Source organism: Zonotrichia albicollis, chromosome 5 (genome assembly GCF_047830755.1).
Source record: "Zonotrichia albicollis isolate bZonAlb1 chromosome 5, bZonAlb1.hap1, whole genome shotgun sequence".
In the NCBI taxonomy this organism is placed as follows: domain Eukaryota; kingdom Metazoa; phylum Chordata; class Aves; order Passeriformes; family Passerellidae; genus Zonotrichia; species Zonotrichia albicollis.
The window spans coordinates 5,182,540-5,206,397 of record NC_133823.1 but is presented as its reverse complement, the minus strand read 5'-3'; the positions used below and the strand labels follow the sequence as shown (position 1 = coordinate 5,206,397).

At 46.4% G+C, this 23,858-nt stretch overlaps 1 protein-coding gene across 1 annotated transcript in view; it reads left to right on the top strand.

The window, feature by feature from the left end:
- Window positions 1–11,003: 11,003 nt before the first annotated feature.
- Window positions 11,004–23,858, top strand: part of SMOX (spermine oxidase) — a 53,246-nt gene continuing 40,391 nt past the window's right edge. Inside the window, exon 1 of the mRNA XM_074540550.1 lies at window positions 11,004–11,184. The gene's annotated coding sequence lies outside the window, so the exon portion shown is untranslated. The remainder of the gene's footprint in view (window positions 11,185–23,858) is intronic.

Below are 23,858 nucleotides of genomic sequence, written 5' to 3'. Positions count from 1 at the left end.
CTGAGTCTCTCCCGACTGAAAAATATTAGCCATATAAGCTGAATATTCTTCTTTTAATTTAATTTTAATAGCCAAAACATACCATGCAGGCAACAGATGTGATGTTTCTTGGCTAGCAGGGATGATTAGATCTCTATAACTATATGCTACCAAGTGTTCTTGCTACAATAAATAAAGGTCAAAGGCAAGACACTTCCTGCTACTTTTGCTGACACGTGGCTGCCATTTAGTGATTCATAATCTCTACACACGGCTTGGCACACGTAAGGGAATTTTTTTTTTTTTTTATAGGAGCTGTTTTCAACTTGTGCAAACACAACAAAGGATTTAAAGGGACCTGCTGTGAGCCACCTCCAACAGCAGCAAGATTCAGCACAAGGTAACAAAGATGAGCAGGAGCATGGGCTGTAGGTTGAGCTGTGCACAAGTGGGAGCTGATTCTCTGCTGGCTTTTAGGGGTCTTGGAGCTGAAAAAAAGTTTAAAACTATGCCTGTTTTTTTATTTTTTATAGCTTTTTTATTCTGTATATCTCAGTGCCTCATGGACTGCATAGACGCTGATGTGTCTGAGTGGCAGATAACAAATGCTGGGAGATAACAAAATCTGATGGTGTTTGGATAGGATTTTGGTGGGCTCTGGTCTTCTGGTCCCCAGGCTGGGATTAAGCTGTGACATGGACTCTGATGAGATAAATTTTATTATCTAGACAGGAGAAGGAAAAAATAATATAGGAATTAAGTGTTTTGCCATGTTGGGTCTGCTCTGTGTTTTGTACAATGTGTTGGTAGCAGGTGTACAGGGGCAATTGCAAAAAGATGTGAAATGTCCTCCATATTTAGGAAGAAAACTGAGCATGAGCTGCTTGCTTCATCCATCAGGCCTTCTCGGTTCTGAAGAGTTAAGTTGCGTAAGGCTGTGGTTATTGTATTTGCAACAACTTTTTTTCTGTTTCTGTGGAAAATATCTGCAAGATTCAGACAAACCTGAAACATCAGAGCTGCTGGGTGTTTGGGTGTTTGTCCTGAATGCAGTGAAAAGGAATGACTTTTTAAATGCACTCTCATGATTTCTCAGAGAAAATCAAACTTTTCTGCACTAAAAGTCATCTGGCTCATCTCCCATTCTGATTTGTTTTAATGACCTCACAAGATGTTTCCATCTGGAGGTGGACTGGGAGATGTGCATCTGTGAGCAAGTAATTCCATGAAGGATTGTCTGTTACCTTTGGTGGTCGGTCCACTTCATTTCCTTTTGGTAACTTTATTTTTCTCCTGTGTATTCATGAAAAGCTCAGGGAAATGGTTTGAATTCTGTTGTTTGAGTGAATTCACCACGCAGTCATGGAATTGTAGAATCATGGAATGGTTTGGGTTGGAAAGGATCTTGAAGATCATCTTGTTCCAATCCCCTGCCATGGACAAGGACACCTTCCATGATCCCAGGTGGCTCCAAGCCCTGTCCAACCTGCCTTGGACACTTCCAGGGATGGAGCAGCCACAGCTTCTCTGGACACTCTGTGCCAGGGCTCACCATCCTCACAGGGTACAATTCCTTCCCAATATCCCATCTCAATCTTCCTTCTTTCAGTCACTTTTGGGTTTGCATAACAGCCCAGCTCAGAGCTGTGCAGCAGGAGCCAGTCCTTGCATGGGGAGCCAAGAGCTGAGGGGCACAGGAGAGAAAAAGCTGGCAGGGGAAGGGGAATCTGAGTGGGAGCCTTGCAATCCATGGTCCTACAGACTGAATCACACTGCTGATGTCATTTATTGGGGCTGTTTCCTGCTGAGGAACAGACTCAGCAGCAGCACACAGGTCTGCAGCCACTGCTGGCACGCTCCGGAGCAGTGAATCACCAGTGCTGTTTGCTGAGCTGAGTCACTGGCGCGGACAGAGACCTCACAGAAAATATTCCTTGGTGAAAAAACTACTCCAGGATCTCAGTAAAAAAATTTAAAAAATTCCAGGTTCCTTTCTGGTGTTCTTTGCCTGATGAAAGGAGAATTTTTCTCAAATGAATATCTCTGCTCTGAGGTGGTGCCTGGGTGCAGAGTGACCTGTGTTTCCAGCTGGCAGAACAAAGGCAGGGATGGTGTTTGAAGGCTGTTTGTTCAGCATCCCAGTAACAAGACTTTGGGCACCTGGAAACTTTGGCAAGCAAAACCTGTATTTCATGATCTTTTTTTTCTTTTTTTGCTTCTGAATTCTAAGGAAACAGAGGGAAAAAAAAAAGGTTTAGTGGTTTTTTTTTTTTTTTTCAACCAAAAAGGAAATTGTGCAAGGAGAGGGAAAAAGTTGTTCCAAGGCCAAATTATCACCTGCTCACTTTAATATTGGCTCAGATAAATAAAAGGAGAACTGAAGGAGCACACAAAGGAGGTCTGGAAAAATCCTGTGTTCAAGAGACAGGGTAGTGAGGGAACAGCCAGCCATATACAGGAACTAGTGGCCAGCAAATAGAATTAGTGGGATACCTTCATGAAGGTGGGTCCTCATGCAATGGGTAGCTGAGCTGGTAATGTCTTTCTGTAGGATATTGTGAATACAAAAAGGTTCAGGAGGTAAGCTGGCTACTGAGAGGTGATGGAATTTATGGAGATATATCTTCTGGGATTTACTAAAGAGATAAATCCCCTCAGGCTCAGGACGTCCCTTGAGGTGAATATAAACAAGGCAAGGAGAGCTTTGGGGAGATGTGTTTTGTGTGTTTGACCCTGTGATAATTTCCTTGTGGGGAACAATGTTCTGAGAGTTCCTTGCATTTCAAATCCCAACAGACCCAACCTGAGCAACTCCTCATGGCCACTGGTTTTATTTTTTTTCCCCATCACTTTAACCTGAAGCAGCAGGAAGGAAAACGAGTTTGGCCACTAAAGCCATGGTACTTTGCACCATGTGAGCAGAGCTGGGAACAGCACCCCTGGGCACAACGGGCAGGAAAGTGTCCTTTTTGTAGGAAATCCCAGGTTTGAGGTATCCTAGATGATACCAGAGAGCACCTTATGAGGATGTTCAGCCTTGTCTTACATTTTCTTTTCCCAGTCCCTTTTTACTTTTATCTGCACCAGCCAAAGCAGCTTCCAAGCTGGATGGAGCCTGAGCACTGTGGCTCTTTTTATTCCCTAATGTGTCCCAGCAACACTGGGCAGCCAGCCTGGCATTTTGACTGAGATTTTAAAGGTTTGCTATTACTGATTTCTCTTTTTCCATTTCTCCCCCAGCAACACTGGGTTATTTCACCTTTTTTTTTTTTTTTTTTTTTTTTTTTTTTTTTGGTTAAACTCTTGTTTTGCCCTTCCTTTGGCGACGGGGACAAGGGAGATAGATCCTCAAAAATGATTTGAGTGCCAGATTCCTGCTAGCACCTATCACCAGCTGTAATGTGCTGCTACCTCTCTCCTTCCCCACCTCAGAGCCAGGCAAACACATTCTGTTCTTTTGAGATTATATCCTGGAGATCTGAATGTCACAGCAGGCTGTGCAGTTTAACACAGGAAACATTTGTGCCTGCTACTTAAGAGAAATAAGTTGCTCATGTTTCCCTGGGAACCAGCCTGTCAATCGAGCTCACTTGACTCCCCTGTTATTAAAATAAAATGTGAAAGAGTAAATGGATATATTGCAAGATGTGCAAGGGCAAAAATGCAAGCTGGGTGTATTTTGTATCCAAAATACCCATCCCTACGTAAAGAAGAAGTGTTTTTTCAGCTTTATTCAGATGGATTGCTGTTCTTTTGGATTTCTTTTGCTGGCAGTGTTGTGCCTTCACACACAGAACTTGGAGCTGACTGTAAAAGAGCCCCCTGCAGCTCAGCAGTTGTCGGATTACGTCTGTGTGCAGGTTATACACAACACTTGCTCCCCAGGCTCCCTGGCACTGCTTTTGAGCCTGTGCTCTCTATTACCCCTCTTAGGCCGTTCTTTCAGAGCTTTCCTCTCCACCTCAGGAGTGTTTCTCACCTCATTTTTTTGCAGGTTTACAGGAGGGTTTATCTTTAAGACCTGCCTCTGGGAGAGGCAGCAGGTTATCCGTGGGGCAAGGCTATTTTTAGGGAGCGCAGTGCCAGGATGGCTCCCAGCTCTTGGCAGCGAGCACAAAGGCAGCCTCTGTGCTCAGGGCTGCAGAACTGGGCACCCTGAGGAGCTGGGAGCCAGGCACGGGCAGGGAGCAGGGCACAGCAGGAAAATGGAGCTGCTTTGGGCAGGGAGAAGGGCTGAGGCTGCTGTGGGCACCGCCAAGGCAGAGGAGGAGCTGCAGAGATGGGATGGAAACAGGGGAGGTTCTCAGGATCATTCTCTGGTTTAGCAGGGAAATAGCCAAACCAGTAACATAATGCCTGGAAGAGGGATATATTACCTAAAACACCTGGCCAGTGCTGGAGATCCAAAGTGGGAGTAGTTGGCTTTTTCCCACCGTGCTTTCCTCTACCTGCTGTGAGATAAAGGCGGGACCTGCGCTGCCGTCAGCAGCAAAGCCTCCTCCCAGATTTCCACATCCAACCCTGTTCCTTTGCACCTGCCAGATTTTTCATTTCCTGGATTCTTTTTGTGTTCAGAATAGTTTAAGTGATTGTGGTTTCATGCAACCTGTGCTGAATTGGTGGGAAAGGGGCATAAGTGTTCATAGCTGCTTTCACAAGAAGGCATGTTGGGTGAGATAAGACTGGATCTTCTGGGGACAACTTGTGAAGGATGTGCTAGAGGTGCGCAAAATAGTGATAAATTGCTGAGAATCCAGCTGCTGACTGTGTCACACAATATAAGACGTGAGAACACTGAGGGCTGAGCACCTCTCCTACGAGGCAAGGCTGAGAGAGCTGGGGGTGTTCAGCTTGGAGAAGTTTTCAGTGAGAATTTAGAGCCTCTTCCAGTGCCTGAGGGGCTCCAGGAGAGCTGGAGAGGGACTGGGGACAAGGGATGGAGTGACAGGACACAGGGAATAGCTCCCACTGCCACAGGGCAGAGATGGATGGGATATTGGGAAGAAATTCATCTCTGTGAGGGTGCTGAGCACAGGGTGCCCAGAGAAGCTGTGGCTGCCTCATCCCTGGAAATGTCCAAGGCCAGGTTGGAGGGGGCTTGGAGTGACCTGGGGTAGTGAAAGGTGTCCCTGCCCATGCAGGGGATTGAAACAGGATGAGCTTTCAGGTCCCTACCAATCCAAACCACTCCATGAATCTATGATGAATGGAAATAGCCAGGTCCATGCAAACCAAAGGATATGCCACTGATATTATTCCTTGATTCATTGTCCATATTTACTTGAAGAAAGCAGACCAGCTTGTGAAAACAATATCCAAAGAAGGTTATTAAAATCAGAGGAACCATGTCTACCCCACAAAGTCCCTGACAGAAAATAACTGGGAGCTGAGAGGAGTGAGTCCCATTTTCCCACTTGTGGCCAGCACACAGGTGTGTGGAAAAGATAGTGCCACCTTTTAATCTGCTTCCTGCCTGTGCTCCAGGGAAAGCATCTCCAATTTTCCTCATCCAAATGAAACCAAAAGGGCACTTCAGGTACAAGAACTCACAGAAATGGAATGATGAAGGATTTTTAAATTTAGCAGAGAGAAATTTGTGGTAAGAATAAGTAATTGAAGCTTGACAGATTCAAACCAGAAAGAGCAGCACATTTCAAGTTTTTGGGGTGTATGCTTGCTACCCCAATTTATTAAGGATTGCAAAGGATCTTCCACACATGGATTTTTTTCACATTGTTGAGATTGGGTACTTTTCTCAGCAGCTATATCCTTCCAGAAATCCATGAAGGAAAGTGTCAAAGCCTGTAGCTCTCAGAATATTAGAAAAAAATTACTACTTGAGCAGTCTCATTCCAGAAATTGCCTTCCTAGAAGGGAATAAGGATGAACAAACATGGGAGGGGAATTTCTCCTTCTCACCTGGACTAGTTTTATTGCTAACCACAAAGGTGAGCTGGGTGTTTGTTCTGTGTCCAGATTGTTCATCATCAAGGGAAAATATTCATGAGAGAGCTCCCTGTCACTTGGACAGCCTGTCAAATAGCAAAGGTCATTGTTACTCATTCCCATGAACTGCTGCAGCTACACTGGGATGACTGGAAGGTCACAAAGGCTTTTCAAGCAAAGGGCAGACTCTCTGACTTTTGAAACTGCCTGTAGCCTGAATTTACTTTCAAAGGGAGGCTGCTGGGCTTTCAGGTTCCCTTTGTAGTCTTGGTAAAACCTTCAATTGACTTATTGTCAGGGGATTGTGAGGAAAAGGGGAAAAACACCCACAAGAGGCAATACTGTTTGATCTCTGTCCTTCCTTGTGCTTGTGAGCCAGAGCCTTGCTTCAGATAGATAGAATTTCTGGTGGGATTTTGTATTTATGTTATAATGTTTCTGTCTCCTGCACCGGACGTGGGTTTGGTTTTATTTATTTTTTTTTTTCTCCTGGGAATGTATGTTTTTGTTTGAGTGCTCAAGTGTTCCTCAAGTGGGTGAATGAATCATGGAAATTCCGTATTACAGACGGATGGAAAGATAATAAAGCATTTTATGTGGGCTTTCATGGTAAGTTTGCTTTGCAGGTAAAAGGGATTAGTCTTTCTCTAGTAAACAAACAGTGCAGAGGATGGAAAAGCCAGCTGGGCTTGTTTGGAGCTGCTGTAGTTATTCAACACAGGTAATTTTTCCAAGCTGTACATGGTGTCCTTCTTGAGGAAACACAAGCAGCTTTGTCACTGTGTGTCACCCTGCACAGAGCAGGAGCCAAAATCAGTACCCAGGTACCCTTAGGATAATAATTCCTGGGTTAGAAAACTGGAAAACGTTTTTCTGACTTACAGATTTTCTGTTCAAGTTATATTTTAATTTCATGAGGTCCTGCCAGATGTCAGTGTGTGAGTGAATCCCCCAAAATCTTGACCCAAACTCAGGAGGCCTTTTCACTGCAGACACATTCCTAATGCCAAAGTCAAATCTCTGCAAGAATGGGCAATCTCTGAAGCACAGCACACCCTGTGGCTCATATTGGGGGTCTTTGTACTGAGATTCCTGATTTCAAATAGATAACAGCTCTTTTCCCAACATTTTTTCATCTGAGCTTGAAAAATGCTGTGTAACAACAGTAAGAGGCAAAACCTTTTCATGCCAAACATCAGGAATGTGGTGTTTGGAGCACAGAGGGGTACTCTGGGCTGCTTGATTTTATCTGCTACTCCTGCTCTCCTTTCCAGCCAGCTGGATCCTTATTTTTCCAAAAAAAGCTTCTAAAAAAAGTTTCATGCCAGGCTTATTGCTCATCTCACCTGACAGTTCTAGGAATGGGGCATTATCTTGATCAATAGAAATCTTAAGAACAATCACTTATTGGCTTTAAGTCATTATTTTACTTGGCAGAAAATACAAAAAAAGGCATCAGTCAATCCCATAGATCTCCTTGGCCAGACTTCAGACCTGCCCAGACCCAGAAATGAAACTTCACAGAGTGCATAGCTACCCTCCCACCCTCCATGTGCCCACCATGAGCTCTCTGATTTGTTTTCTGGAATTCTTTCCCCATCTCAAAATGTGTTTTGAAGGACATGAGACCTGAGCTATTTCTGTCCATTCTGTGGTGCAAAAAACCCTTGCAAAAAGAGACTTTCCAGGCAATCCTTCACTTTTCTTTTTTCACATTGATTATGTCTCTGGATTGCAGCTCTGGGCAATCTTTTCAGGTGTGCTGCACAAGGTCTTTGTCCTCCCTGTTTTTTTTAGGTTAGGCTCTCCAGACTTTTACCGTTTGCTTTACATTTCAGTCATAAACCTGTCCTTCAAGAGTGCTTCCCAGGAAAGATGCTTTATTCACTGTGTGGTCTGCTTATAGAAAACAAATGTCAAAGGCATAAAAAATGCTGATTTTAGGATTTCATCAAATGTCCTTGGGACTACTGTCTGCAAAAGGCACCAGCCCCAGTCCTATCTGTCAATTACTCTTCCTTAATCCATCGAACACTGTATTAAACATGGGCTTGCAAGGTATTTGAGCTTCATTTTCTCACAGGTAATTGCATTTCTGTCTACCCTTAAAATGCCTCACAAGCATTCCTAGGGTTTAGGGCTGGCTCTGTTGCCAAATCTAAACTGGAGAAAGAGGGTAGAGCCCAGGGGACTCCTAATACCCAGAGCTTTCTAGATTTAGCTCAAATCCTTCACATTGCAGCCAGGCAGAGCTGGTGCAGCCCTGCAGCACAGTTGTTTATTTGCTGTGGAGGAAATAGAAGTGCCATTCAGTAGGAATTGGCTCCCCAGCTTTCCCCAGCTGCTGCATGACAAGCATCCCTCGTGGTTCAGCTTTTCTGCGGGTACAGGGGGCACCAGTTTGTGCTTCGTGGATTCTCTTTGGCTCCAAACAAACACAGCCAGATTTGAAGCAGCCCTGAGGAGCAGGTGTTGCTCTGAGAGATGCTGAGGACTCCAGGCAGGAATTCCTGGCTTCCCTTTCCATCATCTGCAGATAAGGATCTCCAAGCCGGACCATCCAACTGTCCCTATTTCCTTATCACCTCTGACTTGTCAGTCTGGTGGGAAAGGCTGCTCTTTCCAGCCTCATTGCCAATTCCTCTCTTTCCAGATAGAGCTGGTTAGAACAGGGATATGGCTCGTTTCCATGAAGTCCTTTAATTTGCAAAGCTCTGCTTCCATCTGTAGGCTTGGTGGAGACCCAGAGAGGCAGGTGAGGGAGGGCAGAGCCCACCAGCAGGCACAGGCTGGCTCCTGGGGTGTGCTGGATGGGGACAGCCACCCCGATGGCTGGCAGGCTCACAAACCACATCCCAAACTGCGTGTGGCCATAGAATCATAGAATATTCTGAGCTGGAAAGGACCCACAAGGACTAAGCAGTCCAATTTCTGGTCCCTCTGGCACGTGAGAACCCCAACAATCCCATCCTGTTCCTGGGAGCATTGTCCACACTCTTCTGGAGCTCTGGGGAGCCATTCCCTGGGGAGCCTGGGCAGTGCCCAGCACCCTCTGGGGGAAGAACCTTTTCCTAATATCCACCTAAACTCCACCTGAAACTGCTTCATGCCATTTTCTTGTCCTGTCAGTGGTCACCAGAGAGCAGAGATCAGAGTTGCCTCTCTGCTTCCCTTCCTAAGGAAGCTGCAGACCATGGTGAGGCCTCTTCAGAAAAAACTAAAGGACCTCAGCCTTCCCCAATTTTGTGCTGCTCCTTTGGATGCTCTCTAAAAGCTTTATATCCTTCTTACATTGTCCCTTGTCCTACACTGACTGTCAAACATTACAGTGGTTTCAGCATCTGGGTGCTTCAAGGGGCTTTGAAGGGTTTTAAGTCCAGTGGTGATGGCAGCATTGAAGGGCAGTCAGGGAAGCTCCAAATCTGGAGAAAAACAACCTGCAAGCACTGCAGATGTGAAATTGAAAAGTTTGCACAATTGTCTGATATCTGAGGGAAGCTGGGAACCCCAAATCCACGTTATTCCTGCTGTTTTCCCCAGATGTTTTGGCTGACTCAGCAGCCTCAGCCCAGCTGTGCAGGTGCAAACCTCTGGCAGGCAGCTGAGCGTGTTTTATAAAACCTTAAAGTGCTTGAAGGCAGCGTGCAGACGTGACTGATTTCCATCCAAGGCACAGTCTTTCCTCCAGACTTTCCCTCCAGGCGTCCAAAAAGCAATTTCAGCCAGCGTTTAATGGGAAGGCTGTGGGATGTCTGAGTGCTCCAGCTCCATGGTGGACCCGCATCCCGTGAGTTACACATTGCTCAATCCTGGTCACAACCTTTTTTTGGAAAGAAGCTGTAATTTAATAAAACCTGTGTTTATGGGGCTGCTGCTTGGAGAGGAGACTTTTACCCTGCAGCTGCATGAAAGGCATGGAATTCAGAAGGAGCAGGGAAATCTTCCCTTTTCTTTAGGGCTCTGAGTGCCAAGTCCCAAACTGTGACACTGGAACTGGATTTTTTTGGCTTTCTCCTCCATTTGGAAGAAGCCTCCATGGCACAGGCTCTGTGCCCAGAGCCACTTAAGAGTATTCTTATTATTTACAGAATTGCAGAATGGTTTGGGTTGGAAGGAATGTCTTGTTCCAACCCCCTGCCATGGGCAGGGATACCTTCCACTAGACCAGGTTGCTCAGGGCTTTGTGCAAAGCGATCTTGAACATTTCCAGGGATGGGATGTCCAATACACATTTAGTATGTGTGTATATATATATATATAAAATACACATATACAAAATTTCTATTTTTTACAAATATATATATATTTATTTTTATAGTATATTATAGTATTATAATATATAGTTTATATATAGTACATGTAGTGTATACATAGTACATATACGTATTATGTATAAATATGTTAACATTGCATATACCTTATATATTATAGCATTTATATAAAAATATAGATATTAAATATATATTAAAAATATATATATATATAGGAGAATGTCCTTTGCTAGCTTCTAGGGGTCTTCAAGCTGAAAAAAGTTTAAAGCTATGCCTATTTTTGATTTTATATAACTTTATTTTTTTTCCAGTTTATCACACTACCCCGTGTTACTGTGTGAACACTGATATCAGTGAGTGGCAGAAACCAGATGGTGAGAGATAAGAAATTGTGACGGTGTTCGGGTAGGACTTTGGAGGGCTGTGTTTTTCTGGACCACAGGCTGGTCTTTAATTGTGAGGTGGACTCCGATGAGATTAATTTCATTGTCTGGACAGGAATAGGAAAAAATTCGTGCAGGAATGAAGCTATTTTCCACACTGGGTCCGCTTTGTAGTTTGGTGAACGCCCCGGAGCGGGGGTATCAAAGCAGCCTTGAAGTACAGCAGCAATCGCAAAAGGTGACAAAGACCCGTCTCGCTTAGGAAGAAAATCAGCTTTAACACGCTTGCTTCACTAAGCAAGCGCTGATATCTTTAGAGTTTCACGTTCAAGTCGCTCAAGATCAGGAGCGCGGCGGAGGAGGCGGCGCAGGAGGCGGAGGCGGAGAAGGGGAAAGAGGAGGAGGAGGAGGCGGGGGATGCTCGAGGCGGAGCCGGGGCGGGCCGCAGGGGAGGCGGCTGGAAAACAGGCCGGCGCTGGTTCTCGGCCCGCAGTGCCCGCAGCCGCCGCTCAGCCGCGCCGGGAGCCGCTCAGCCGCGGGAGGCAGCGAGGCGAGACGGGCGGGCGCCCCGACCCCGACAGTCCCCTCCGGCACCGCACAGAGAGGTACGCGGCGGGCGGCGGCCCCGGTCCCCACAGAGCGTCCCCTGGCAGGGTCCCCTCGGCCCCCTCAGCCCGCACCTGCGGCGGGAGGGCCGGTGCCGCCTCGGCGGGGCTGCCCGGCTCCGTCCCCGCACGGAGCGCCCGGGCAGTGGCGGGGAGAGGGCGGGGGGCTTTGTCTGGGGGCACAGAGCCGGGACCCATCCCACATGCCCTCCTCGCCGAGCCGCTCTAGGGGCTGTTCCCGGTGCCCCGTCCCGCACACCTGCCCCGGGGGCCGTTCCCGGTGCCCCGTCCCACACACCACCCTGAGGGTTCAGCCCGGTGCCCCGTCCCACGTATGGGGGAGATATTGACATCACCCTGAGGGTTCAGCCCTGTGCCCCATCCCAAACACAACCCTCAGTTTTCAGCCCGGTGCCCCGTCCCGCACACGACCTCGGAGGAACCAGCCTGTGCCCTATCCCAAACAGCCCTCTGAGAGTTCAGCCCGGTGCCCCATCCCAAACACCACCCTCAGTTTTCAGCCCGGTGCCCCATCCCAAACACCACCCTCAGTTTTCAGCCCAGTGCCCCATCCCAAACAGCCCCCTGAGGGTTCAGCCTAGTGCCCCGTCCCACACATGACCCCGGAGGAACCAGCCTGTGCCTCGTCCCACACACCGCCTTGAGGGGCCGTTCCCCGTGCCCCATCCCACAATTTCACCTCCCTAAACTACTCCAAGGGACATTCGCTATGCCCCATCCCACACACCCCAAACCACCCCAGGAATTTGCTGACCCTCATTCCACCCCTCGACACCCCAGCCCAGGTGCAGAGCAGGTGCCATCCCTGCCGCTTTTTATGGGAACCGTGGGAGAACGGATCGCTCCCTCGCTAAGGGCAGAGCACGCACGGTTGTGTTGGGATTTTGAGCTGGTTTGGGTGTTTATTTTCTCCCCCTGCCGTGTGTTGATGTCGGTGAATCTCCCGCATGTGACACGAGTCCTCGCGTGCCTCCGCGTTCCCCGCCTCGGCGTTCCCGGCGATGACACCGAGAGCAGAGGTTCGGTGGGGAAGTCACCGTGCTGGGGATGCGAGTGACGAGCGGCGAAGGCTCGCTCCCGGCTTGTTTGTGTTTCTGCTGTTTTCATGTTTACACAAAGCTGTTACAATACCGGGGGCTTGGCGGCTCGCACCGCCGTTTTCAGTCGAATCCATCAATTTATGCGTCTTTGAGATCAGTGTGGTAGATGAGGGATTAGTTACAAATGCCGGGTAGTGAAATACACAAAGCAAGTTGTCAGTTACAGAAACTCAAAACAAAGCTTTTATTTACATTCTCAACCCCATACACAGAGCTGCTCTGCTGCATCCTTGCTCTGCTCATCCCACAAAGTGCTTTCCGTGGATTATAGACACGCTGTCTCAAACCTAGTTCTGGGACCAGCTGTAATTGCCTGATACATTAGATGTAAACACCAGATTTACATAAAAGTGAAACCATATATATCGCCTAACACACGTCCACTCTGTGATCCTGCACAAACAAAGTTGAGCCCAGAGCCCTGTCCTTAGCTCACCCTGTTGATCCACTTTTCCCGTAGCCTGTACGAGGCAGTTCTGTTCCCAGAGTTACCAGACAGGTTTAGTGGAGACCAAGAAATCAGCCCAGGAGCATTTCTGTGAGTTGTGCAAGAATGCTGTTATGTTCTCAGTCCTTTACAGATGTTGTTTTATTGACTTAGTGATAACATTTTGCGCTCCTAGCTCCTTTTCCCTTTCCAGATTGTTAGGCCAGCACTTACTAATCTTTTGTGGCTCTGCTGTGGAACAGATGTACTGTGTTTTTTAGGGAGTAGCAAGCTCTGTGGTTTCAGCTGGCCTTGCCTCTAAAAAAAACCAGCACTGCCTTTCCCTCCCGTGCCACTGTTGTGGAGTGGTAGCCGGACTAGGGAGCCTGTTTGGATGACTACTGAGCTGGCAAAAAACCCATCAGGCTTGGGTCTGACTCAGTGCCTGGATCCAAATCACTGTGTGGCTGATCAAACATTTACCTGGACTTCTTTGGGTTTGGAGCAGCATCCAGTTGGTATTTTGGCTAAGCTGTGTGTGGAAGGGGATGTAGAACTTTTTAAATGCTAAAAATACAGGGTTTTGTGGTCATTTATCCCTCTCCATCCTTTGGCTCTGTGGAACAGCAGCTCTGGAGCTGTTGCTCTTTGTGCCAGGCTGCCCTGAAACGCTGGAGCGCCACAAACACTCTGCACGTGTCCTGGGCTCCCGTGTCCTCAGCCCTGCTGCTGGCACTCGTGGTTGTCCCTCTCTGGTTTGAGCTTTCTCCCTGTTGTGTCTCTCCCATCAAAGTGTCACGAGTCAGCTGTGGTGTCTCTGAAACTCAGTGCTTTTCTGGGATAGAGGAATCTCAGTTGACTTGGTGGCACTGGAGGGGTTGAGGTAGAGTTTGGAGAACTCTGTCAAATTGTTTGCAAACAGCAGACATGGTTTCTGGGCTCCCTACAGCTTCCAAGAGGTGTGATGGTGCTTTTACTGCCCTCCACCTTAGCCAAGTAGTGTAATTTGGGTTTTTCTCACTCATCCATCCTCAAAAGCCATCGGACCCCTGCCCATCTCTGCCTCAGAAGCTTGGAGGAGTATTCCTGCATCTCATTACCAGCCTCAGGAGTCTGTCTTTCTGCCTCTCAACCCCACTTCCATCATTTCATGTTTTCTGTTCCTGCCATCTCACTGAAGAATAATCCCTTCTAATCAAATCGGAGGTTCTCCAACTAAATTCCTGCTGGCCCAAGTGAGTGTCTAAGGAAAATTGTGATGCTGTCTTCTGAAGTATGTGGAATTACTTTGTATGATTGGGTTATACAACAAAGAGATATTATTTTCTCTTGTTTTTTTTCAAAAGTATTAAAAATACAGCCTGCTGTGTTTCACAAATCTCACCGCTGTCTCCTTCTCTCAGTAATTGTAATTAACAGACCAGAAAATGGAAAAATGTAGAAATACCCTTTCCCACTGGCCACAAACATTAGTCCTCTCCAGAAGTTAATGAAGTCAAGTCTATGGAAATTAAATAACTGATTTTTTTTTAGTTCTGTTGGTGAGCTAAAACATTGTCTTAGAGTGGTAAATAATAAATAAAAGAGCTGTAAAGATCCCCTCTTAGAAATGATGTGGGTGAAGAATGGATTTGAACTCTTCTTTCTCTGGAGAGTCTAAGCCTCTGGCTTTAAGATGTGGCTGAGGGATCTGTCCTGCTCTGCTTGCATGCAAAAACTGATCTAAGCACAGCAGTAAAGTGGGAGAGAGATGGTAACCCACCATGAGAATAGGGAATAAAAGCATAACCATAAAAAAACCCCAAAGCAACCAATTCATCAAATTATGGAATCCTGAGACACAAAGAGTTTTACAAGTGACAGTTCAAAGCCACCTTTATGGTGTTTCCAGACTCTGTTACAGTCATCTTTGTTGTCTTCCTGTTGAGGGAGCATGAATATTTTCAGCTACCTTGATTTTTGTGTCCCATTTTCATTGGCTGTGTTGCTGCATTGCCTTTGCTGAGTCCAGGCATTCCTTGCTCCGTGTTGAGGGCACGTGGGTGTGTATACACTGTAATAAATCTTGAGTTTATAGAAGTCACTGTGGAAATTGGTTGAAAAGCTTTCCTATTTTTTCCCCTTTTTATAATCTAAAATTTCAGTGGTTTCTTCCTGTGTTAACAAAAGATTCCAGAAATACTGTGGGTGGGAATATGAACCATTTGGAAAATAAATCTTTGTGGCGACTCCATGGCGCGGGGTGGCACCTGAGGAGCACATTGGTGTGGAGAGTGGCTTTGGAGGAACCTCAGTTTGAGGTCCTGTTTTTGTGTTTCCATGAGAAGCAATGCCCTTGAGGGCCCTGGGATAGGGCTGCAGGGTGGAGGAACAGTGCAGCGCTGCAGAGCTGTCCACATGGAGAAGAGAAAGCTTTAGGATACCTTGGATGACCTTCCAATGCCTAAAGGGGCTCCAACAGAGCTGGAGAGGGATTCTGGATAAGAGCCTGGAGTGACAGGACAAGAGGGATCGGCTTCCCACTGACAGAGGGGATTTTTAGATTAGATATTAGGCAGGAATTCTTTAATCAGACAGTGACAAAGCGCTGGCACAGAAGCTGTGGTTGCCCCATCCCTGAAAATGTCCAAGGCCAGGTTGGACAGCACTTGGAGCAACCTGGGATCGTGGAAGGTGTCCCTGTCCATAGCAGGGGGTGGGAATGAGATGATTTTTAATTTCTCTTCCAACCCAGACCATTCTGTGATTGATTCAGCAGCCCTGAGCCGTGGATAACACAGCACACAGGGTTTTTATAACAATGTATTTCTGTCTGAACCCAGCAGCAGCGTGACAAGGACGTTTGCTCTGGGAGATGTGCTCTATATTCCGGTGACCTTTTCTTCTGGAAATCTTTAAATGCACTGAATGTGGTGGTGTTTGGTGTCTTTTAATCATGCCCTTGGTTTTAAGTGCAGTTTTGGTGTTATTTTCAATGACAGCTTGAAGTCTTTGTTTTGTGATGTGTCGGAGCCAGGGCTGTGAGGTTGCAAGGATGGGATGGAAGGGAAATTGTAAGGATGCAGCAGGAGTGGTTTGGCTCTGGGAGAGGCCTGGGTTGCACTGAAGGTGAAGAGCTCAGCAGCAGGAATGTAATGCAAGAGGGGTGAAAAAGCCCCTCCCTGCTTTTCCTGCTGGAGTTTGATCCCTGAGCTATTCTCGGGTGGTTCTCTGCTACCAGGCCCTGCTTTAAAGTCTCAGTTAAACAAGGCACTTATTGTTGGTGCTCTCTCATTCCAAGTGGTGGTGGCTGGCAGCTTGCTGGGCCTGAGGGAGGCAGATTTTGCCGCCCCAGGGTAGTGATTTACACAGGGCTGTTGTTGGATATTCCCTCTTTGGGGCAGTTTTCCACATCGTGCTGTGAGACCACGTTTCCCTCACTTCCTGGAGTAGAAGGATGGAGGGAGCACTGGGGGCCACAGAACAGATCAGTGCCAGAAAAGGAATGAGGAAATCTCAGCTGTGGAGGGCCCTAAAGAGCTGAACTGATGTAAACCCAGGCAATTTCAGCTTGTAGGGAATTTTTGGTTTGGTAACTTTCATTTCTTTTATCCAATAGGTCTTTCAAGGGCTGCAAAGCCTTTATAATGGCTTGAAAAGTTCATTTAATTCCACTTTTAGTGTGTGCGTCTGTACTTGCTGAGTTCAAAGGCAGGAACTACCTTTTAAAAAATAAAGAAAATATTTGTTTTCCTGGCTGATGATGTAGAAAACTAAATGGATGTAGATAGCTGTTGAAGAATGGATACTTAGTTATTCATTTCTTCACCATTCATTATTCTTGATAATGCCAGATTTTCCCACGTGTGTTCTCTGGATTGAGCTGAGTGGCATGGAGTAGTGTAGGCTGCTGGCATGCTTGGAATGACTGAAACATTGGACAGGATATGGTGATGTTGGCACATTTTGAGAAGGAGGAAGAAAAAGCACGTTGGTTTTGGATCATTTGTGTTGTGAAGTACTCACTCAAGCTCCCTTCCAGCTGATGTAGGCAGAAAATGCTTTGTGCTAGGTGAAGCAGATAGTCCTAGCCTATCCCTAAACTGGGAATTGCATAGGAAAGGAGGAGTTTCTTTTCCTTTATAAGAGTTGGTTCAGTTAAATTAATTTTTCAGGGCAGGTGGGGAATGGATTTTCTCTCAGAGAAGTTGCACAGGTGCAATATTCAAGCATGCTCACCTGTTTCTATTGAATGAGTATTTAGCCTGAAACTGAATTAAAAATTCTCCTGTCCCATGGGATGCATGTTCCAGGATATAGATGTAACCTCCTGCTTTGATCTCCAGTCTTCTTCTAACAGGATTTTCTCTTTTGAAATCAGCCACCGTTGTGATCCCAGCGGACTCTGCCAGGAAGATGTGCCTGGTAACCCTTTGGCTGAACTCCTGAAGCTCCCAGAGCCTTTGGGAAAGCCTGGCAAGCTGGCACCAGGGTTGTTTTGCAAGAGCCTGGCTTTAGGAGGGGAGCTGCCCTGAGATGTTTTCTCTGAGCTGTCCTGTCTCCCACTGCTTGTTTCCTCTCTTGCATAACTCTTTTCCAGCCGTCAGAGCACAGGCTGACGGGTCACTTACACAGATCTAAGATTCTACTTCTAGGAAAAGGAGTCATCCTATTCCTGTGCATGTTCTGTTTGACTGTGGGTGTGAGATCTTGGTCAGGGAGCCCACACACCCTGGCAGAAGATTGTTATTTTATGGGGTTATTTTTTATTTGGATCAAATCCCTGGCCTGTCCCGTGACTGATGCTGTCAGCACTACACGTACAGTCAGGGCTGTCCTTTAAGGACAGTACAAACTGGGATCTAGGTTTTCTGGGATTGCATAACTGTGCCCTCAGATGTGCCAGGGTGTACTGACAAACACACACATGTGTGGTCATAGCTGGGATGTGCTCCTAAAACATTCACATGTGTGAATATTTCTCCTTGGGACCACTTCTGTCACCTTCCTCCCTTGTTCCATAGACAGAGCTTGGAGGTTTGCTTTGGATTTTCAAGAATGAGCCAAGAAGATTGTGGGGGGGGCACACAAGGAAGCAAAAATTGTCAAAACTGCTTTGATAGGTCGAGCTTTAACTCTGAGATAAAGATTGGTACTTCAGACTTTTACTCTGCTGCTTGCATGCTCTGACCGCGTGGGATGCTTCGTGCCGTTCATTAATGCTTGCAGGAGCATAAAGTCCTCCCAGCAGACTAAATTAAATGTCCTTTTCTAGTCGTGGGGAGCTCATACCATTGTCACAGTGGTATCTGGTGTCTCTGCTTGGCCTTTGAGAGAACTTCACAAAGGGCTGTGACCCTGGGTTTTGCAGTGAGGCACCGGGTCATTAATCTTTTTGTTCCCTGATTCCCTTGGGGTGGGATCCAGGGCTGTGGTGGGCAGGGATCCAGTCCTGAAGATCTTACACATGAAAATGTTCCAGGGAGGAACAGAAGAAGAGTCTAAAGAGAAGAAAGAGAGAACTGCTCAGACTGCAGGGTGAGATGGGAAGGGACAAATGGGAGGGACAGTGGGGATAGGCTCCTGTTGATAACTGTCCCCATGCTGTGGGATGATGTCCCATGTGAAAGGGACTTTGTTGTTGGGAGGGCTGTGCTGGGGAGCCCCTCTTCCCATGCCTGTTCTGTGAGTCCAGCTCTTTGTGTTCTCCCTGTATTGCTCCTCCAGGAATGGAGGGAGAAGGTACCATGTGGGAACAGGCAGCTGCTGCACATGGGATCTTACAGTGTGTCTCCAATGTATGATGGAAATTTTAGGGGGGCTTGTGTGCTTTGGGGCTGTTGGTGTTCTGTTGTCACATTTCTGTTACAAGCAAAGAGCTGCAGGGCAGGAAGGGACCTTAAGTTGTCTAATCTGACCTCCTGCCCCAAGGCTGGGTCAGATCTATCCAAACTTTCCCAGCACGTTTGTCCAAAGCAGTTGTTAAAAGCCTCCAGTGATGGATTTTCCTCATTGTCCCTGGGTGATCCTAGAAAGCCTGTCATTGTTCTTGCCATTACCAAGATTTTCCTGGTTTCTGACTTTGATTTCTGTGCAGCAGTTGAGAATTGCTGCCCTCTTGCCCTTTTGTTACTGTACAGAGTGAGCTGTTCAGTCCTTGGAGCTGCCTTTGGGAATCTCTGGGCTGTGTCTCCCTTGAGCTGCAGCGTCCAAAGCTTCCCTGGAGAGCTGTGTCTGATACCTGCATGGACTGAGCCCGCAAACACCATTGTGTCACTCTCAAGTAGACTTTTGGGGTGTGATTAATGCATTTTAGTTTTGGACAAAGCACTGGTGAAGTGTTTTGTCATGGAAGGTTTTTTATGGCTTTATCTCTTTACCAACTATAAGAACAGAGCACGTGCTTTTCTTGCTTTTCCACAGGGATGTGTTCTGGATCTCTGTTCCAGAATAATTCCTGGCTGTTCTAAGGTGAAGGAAGTCCTTGCCAGCTGCCCTGACCAAGGCTTTCCCCATGATTAACTCGCTTACAGCTCAGCCATTGTGCTTTCCTGCTCTGACCTGCCAGCTGTAGTTCAGGAGTGACCTTCCCTTCTCCCTCCCTGCCGTGATTGCACTCTGTGCATCTGATTTTGTACCTGCTGTCCCTTTGTTCCCCTGAAGGACTCAGCTATTCATGCATTTCTAAAGCTGGTAAAAAGTGGATGGGAAGATTATTCTGAGAGGTAGCACTCAAATATAAAACATGTCAGAAAACAGATCAGCCAGCACTAGAAGCATTATTTGCTAGGGTTAACTTTCACTTTTTTTTTTTTTTTGGGAAAAACCCCCAAACCTGCCTGTATGTATTGTTCCAGGCATTTTCTCTGGATCTATTAACGCCTCTATCATAACTTTCAGTAGGAGAGAGTAGGATGTGTTTGTGAAAGGTTTGTCTGCACACAGAGGGCCTTTGTCCTGAGACAACTGAAGAAGCTCTCACCAAAATGAAGGCTGGTCTGGACAGGTCTGAAACATCTTTTGGCATCGACTTGTGTTTATTGCTGTGGGAAGAGCAGGTAGGGAGGAGCAGTCTGGCTTTTTTAAATTTTTTTTTTTTTTTTGAGCTATCTGTATGTATCTTTGAATTCCTCAGTGTTCTTGCAGAGTTTTTGTATGATAACTTGTGTAATGTGAGTCCCCAGTTTCTCTTGTTCTCTTTCCAATTGCAGTGAAAGCTCTGGTGTTTCATTCCTTCCTTTTTTTCCTCTGTCAGTTGCAGACACTGGGATCTTTAGTCATGTGGAAAGCATTTTATTGACAGCTTTAGAGTCTGAAGTACTTGCTAGCACTGAAGAGGTGTAAAGTGATGTAGACTCTTGGGCAAAATCCCTTTTCCAGTGTTCCTTGATAAAGATTTCTTAGAGCTGAAGAGTAAGTAAAGTGGCACAGGAGATTTGAAGCTCTCATCTGACCTCCTGCTCCAGACAGGGCCAGGATCAAAGGTAGGTTGCTTGTCAACTTTTTTTAGTCAAGAGTGGCAGGTTGATGTTTTGTGCCCTCATGGTGAGGAATCTTTTCCTCCTGTCTGATCAGTATTTCCCTTCCTGTCAGTAATTTCCATTGCTCCTTGTCCTTTGGCTTCTGCCATCCAGTCTGGCTCCATCTGCTCAGTAAACCTCAGTTAAGTAAAGACAGTAACTGGATCCCCCACTAAACACCATTTCTTCTCCAAGTTCAACAACCCTGTTCCTTCATTCCTTTCTCACATCAGGTGTTCCAGTCTGTGGGCTGCTGCCTTTCCAGCTCAGTGATGCAAGAAAATTTGAACCACAGAGTCATGGAATCACAGAATGGTTTGGGTTGGAAGGGACCATCAAAATCATCCAGTCCCACCCCTTGCCATGGACAGGGACACCTTCCACTATCCCAGGTGGCTCCAAGCCCTGTCCAGCCTGGCCTTGGACACTTTCAGGGATCCAGGAGCAGCCACAGCTTCTCTGGACATCCTCTGCCAGGGCCTCCCCACCCTCACAGGGAAGAATTTCTTCCCCATATTCCATTTATCCCTATCTGTCAGATTAAAGCTGTGTGTTTCACCCATCCAGTTGGTTTCTCCCCGTTTTTCTATGTTGATAAGCCCTGGGCTCTTGTTCTTTCCACCACGTTGATGGCTGTTATCTTGTTTTAAAACAGAGATTAAAGCCAGAGGGTTCAAGTCAAGGGAACCAAACTCTGAGTTTTCTTGCTGGATTTGGAAGGAGAGGTCTCCCCTCAGGCTGTGTCCTGCTTGCTTGCCTGCACTAGTCTGTTCTTAGGAAGATCTCTGGTTTAAATGGATCCAGCTAAATCTCACACCTGGTGTTTTTTAATTTTGTTGTTCTCCACAAGGTACTCTCAGGTCTGGTGTTCCCAAAAGCATCAGTGAGTGAGCAGCTCAGGGCAGGACTTTGCAAGGCACAGCTGAGTGCTTTCCATGGCTCATCCCTTGTGCTTTGCCTTCATACACCTGTGGAACATTGTTGAGTGTCACCATTTTGCTTTGACCCTCTTAGAGCCTTTTCTGAAATCTTTCTGAATAGATTGCTCCCTGTTTTTGTATTTGTGGGGGCTTCTCTTTGTTAATTAGCTGACGTTGATATTGGATCAGTGCATGAAGGTAATTTAGAAATTGAAATCTGTACACCTTGGTGCTTGCAAATCCTCCCAGCTGAATCATCTCTTGGGTTTATGGCCATACATTCCAGTCTGTCATCCCAACTGGTAATGAAAATATTACACAGCTCTTATGCCTGGCTGGACCCGCTTTCCAGTGCCCTCCCAATTAGATAACAAACCCTTGATAATTGTGCTCTGAGAAAGATGTTGTCATGCAGCCATTTTATGCTGATTACATCTAATTAATGTTTTCTTAGGTGCATCTTATGGGAATGTCATGTGGAACAGCATCAGAGCTAATACAGATTGCATTTCTGTATCTCCTTATCAGTCCTGTACATTTTTTCCTGGTGATGCGCAGATCCTTTATTGCTCCCTAGATTTCTGACGCTAGAAGGAACCACAGAGGTGATGAGGCCTGCCCCTGTCCACGCTGACAATTCAACTGAACAAGTCACACCAGATTGATCAGGAGTTCTGTAACGGGACAGTTGCGCCATGACAGCTCCAGGAGATCAAGAGGAAACAAACGTGATGTGTTTATGGATCCCAAACAAAATTAAACAATTACCTGAACCCAGCCTTCGGAGCAGCCTTTGAACGAATCCCAAGCCTTTTTCTGCAAGGGCTGGGAACATAAAGAACGTGTCTAATCTGTACTGCTATCAGGCAGCAGCTATCAGTGCCTACGTGCTGTTACTCAGATCTCGTTAGCTGCCTAATTGGATAATAGGCAGGACACTTCACAACTGCATAAGTATATTAAGTTTAATCTGCTCTGGAGCAGGGAGGGGAAGATGGGCTCGGTGACAAATGGGCACAAGAAGATGCACAGAGGGGCAGGGGTGTAAATATGGGGCTGTGTCCCCATCACTTCAGTCCCAGTAACTTTCTGAGGCAGAGGCTCTGTGTGTCTGCAGCATTTACATCACTGCTGGAGTCCCAGAGCAGTGTTATAGCACTTTCAGACTTTACCCATGTTGGCCAGGCAACTTCAAAAGCACAGTTTTTCTAGTAGCTAAATCCCTTTCTAACTTCTTTTTAATAAAAAGTATGATATAACTTAATACCTGTTTTTAAATCCAACATGACAGAACAGAGAGAAGGATCCTGTGTGTTTGTGTGATACTGGACTTTGCAGCACATTCCTGGTCCTAAAGCTTGTTTTCAGCACATGCAGATGCACAGTGGACAGGATCAGAAAGCTTCCAGTGATATACATGAAGAGGAGAAGCTGTTTGAATATTAAATCCTCTACCCTTTCTTTCCTAAAAAAAGGCAGTTACTACAGTTACCCAGATTATTAAATACTCTTCCCTTTCTTCCCTGAAAAAATACAGTCACTAGAGTTACCCAGTTTTAAACTCTTGGAGTGGGTTGCCTCTTTCCAATGGTGCAATGAAACCTATGTCAGATTCTTGTAGATGTGGGTATGAGCTCATTTCATGAGTTGTCACCACCTGTTCTATTCTCAGGAGAAGGGATCTGCAAGGGACAATTCTGGGTGCGAAAGATGCATCTGCCAAGGGGATCTTTAGCTCAAGGTAATGGGAGAGTGACTCTGTGAACTGTGTCCTCTCCTTTTTTTTTCTGGATTCCCTTAGGACTGGTAGAGTGTTTTCACAGAAACCCCAAGTTGAACCCAAATTTTGGCCCTATATCCTATGTGAGATGCCTACAGCTTTTCATTCATTTCTTGCTTAACCTCATAGGAGAAGTATCTTCACCTTGTGCTGTCCAGCATCTGCCCGTAGCCAGGCAGGACAGGCACGAGCCAACCTCTTAATCTCTTAAGTGTCTTAAGCAAATGTAAACTCCATTAAGTGTGTTTATCACTGAGCAGCTCATCCCCAGCTGTGCAGAGCACCTCGTGGTTGGTTGGAATGGGATGTACAGAGAGGATTCTCTGCTGCTCTGTCCTGATGTCTGTGTTTGTGACCAGAACGGTGAAGAGTGAGGCACTTGTGGGGTGCTTGGCACCTTAGTTAAGTGTGAGGACACTGTTCCACTGCACTGTGAATTTAAAGCCTGCTGATTTTCCCATGGAAAATGTTATTTAAAAACAGAACCCTAAATTGCTTTTATTTTGGATGAAGGGAAGGCACTGTAGGATGTTTGGTCCATTTTGGTGTAGACAAACTCCCAGGTGGAGGAACTGAAGAATAGTCATTGAATACAGAAGAATTTTTATGGTTGTCCACACCTGGTCTGGTGCCTGTACTAAAAGTGTGATCAGCAGGGAAAAACAGTATTTTTTTCCAAAGGGTAGCTCACATCTCAGCAGCCAAATTCCTGGAAGAGGCTCTGGAGAGAGCCTGTGTCCTTGTTTTGCTTATGTAGCCCCTCTGAGGCACTGCTGGGGGGTAGCTGCAGGTAACTCTTCCCTTCTGCTGCAATTGGAGGCATCCAGGAGAAATGAAGGAGAGTGGGCTGCTACAGATGGTCTCCCCAAAGTGTTGGATGTGTTGATAGCATGTTTTCTGTAGCTATACACACCAATATTGCCTTTA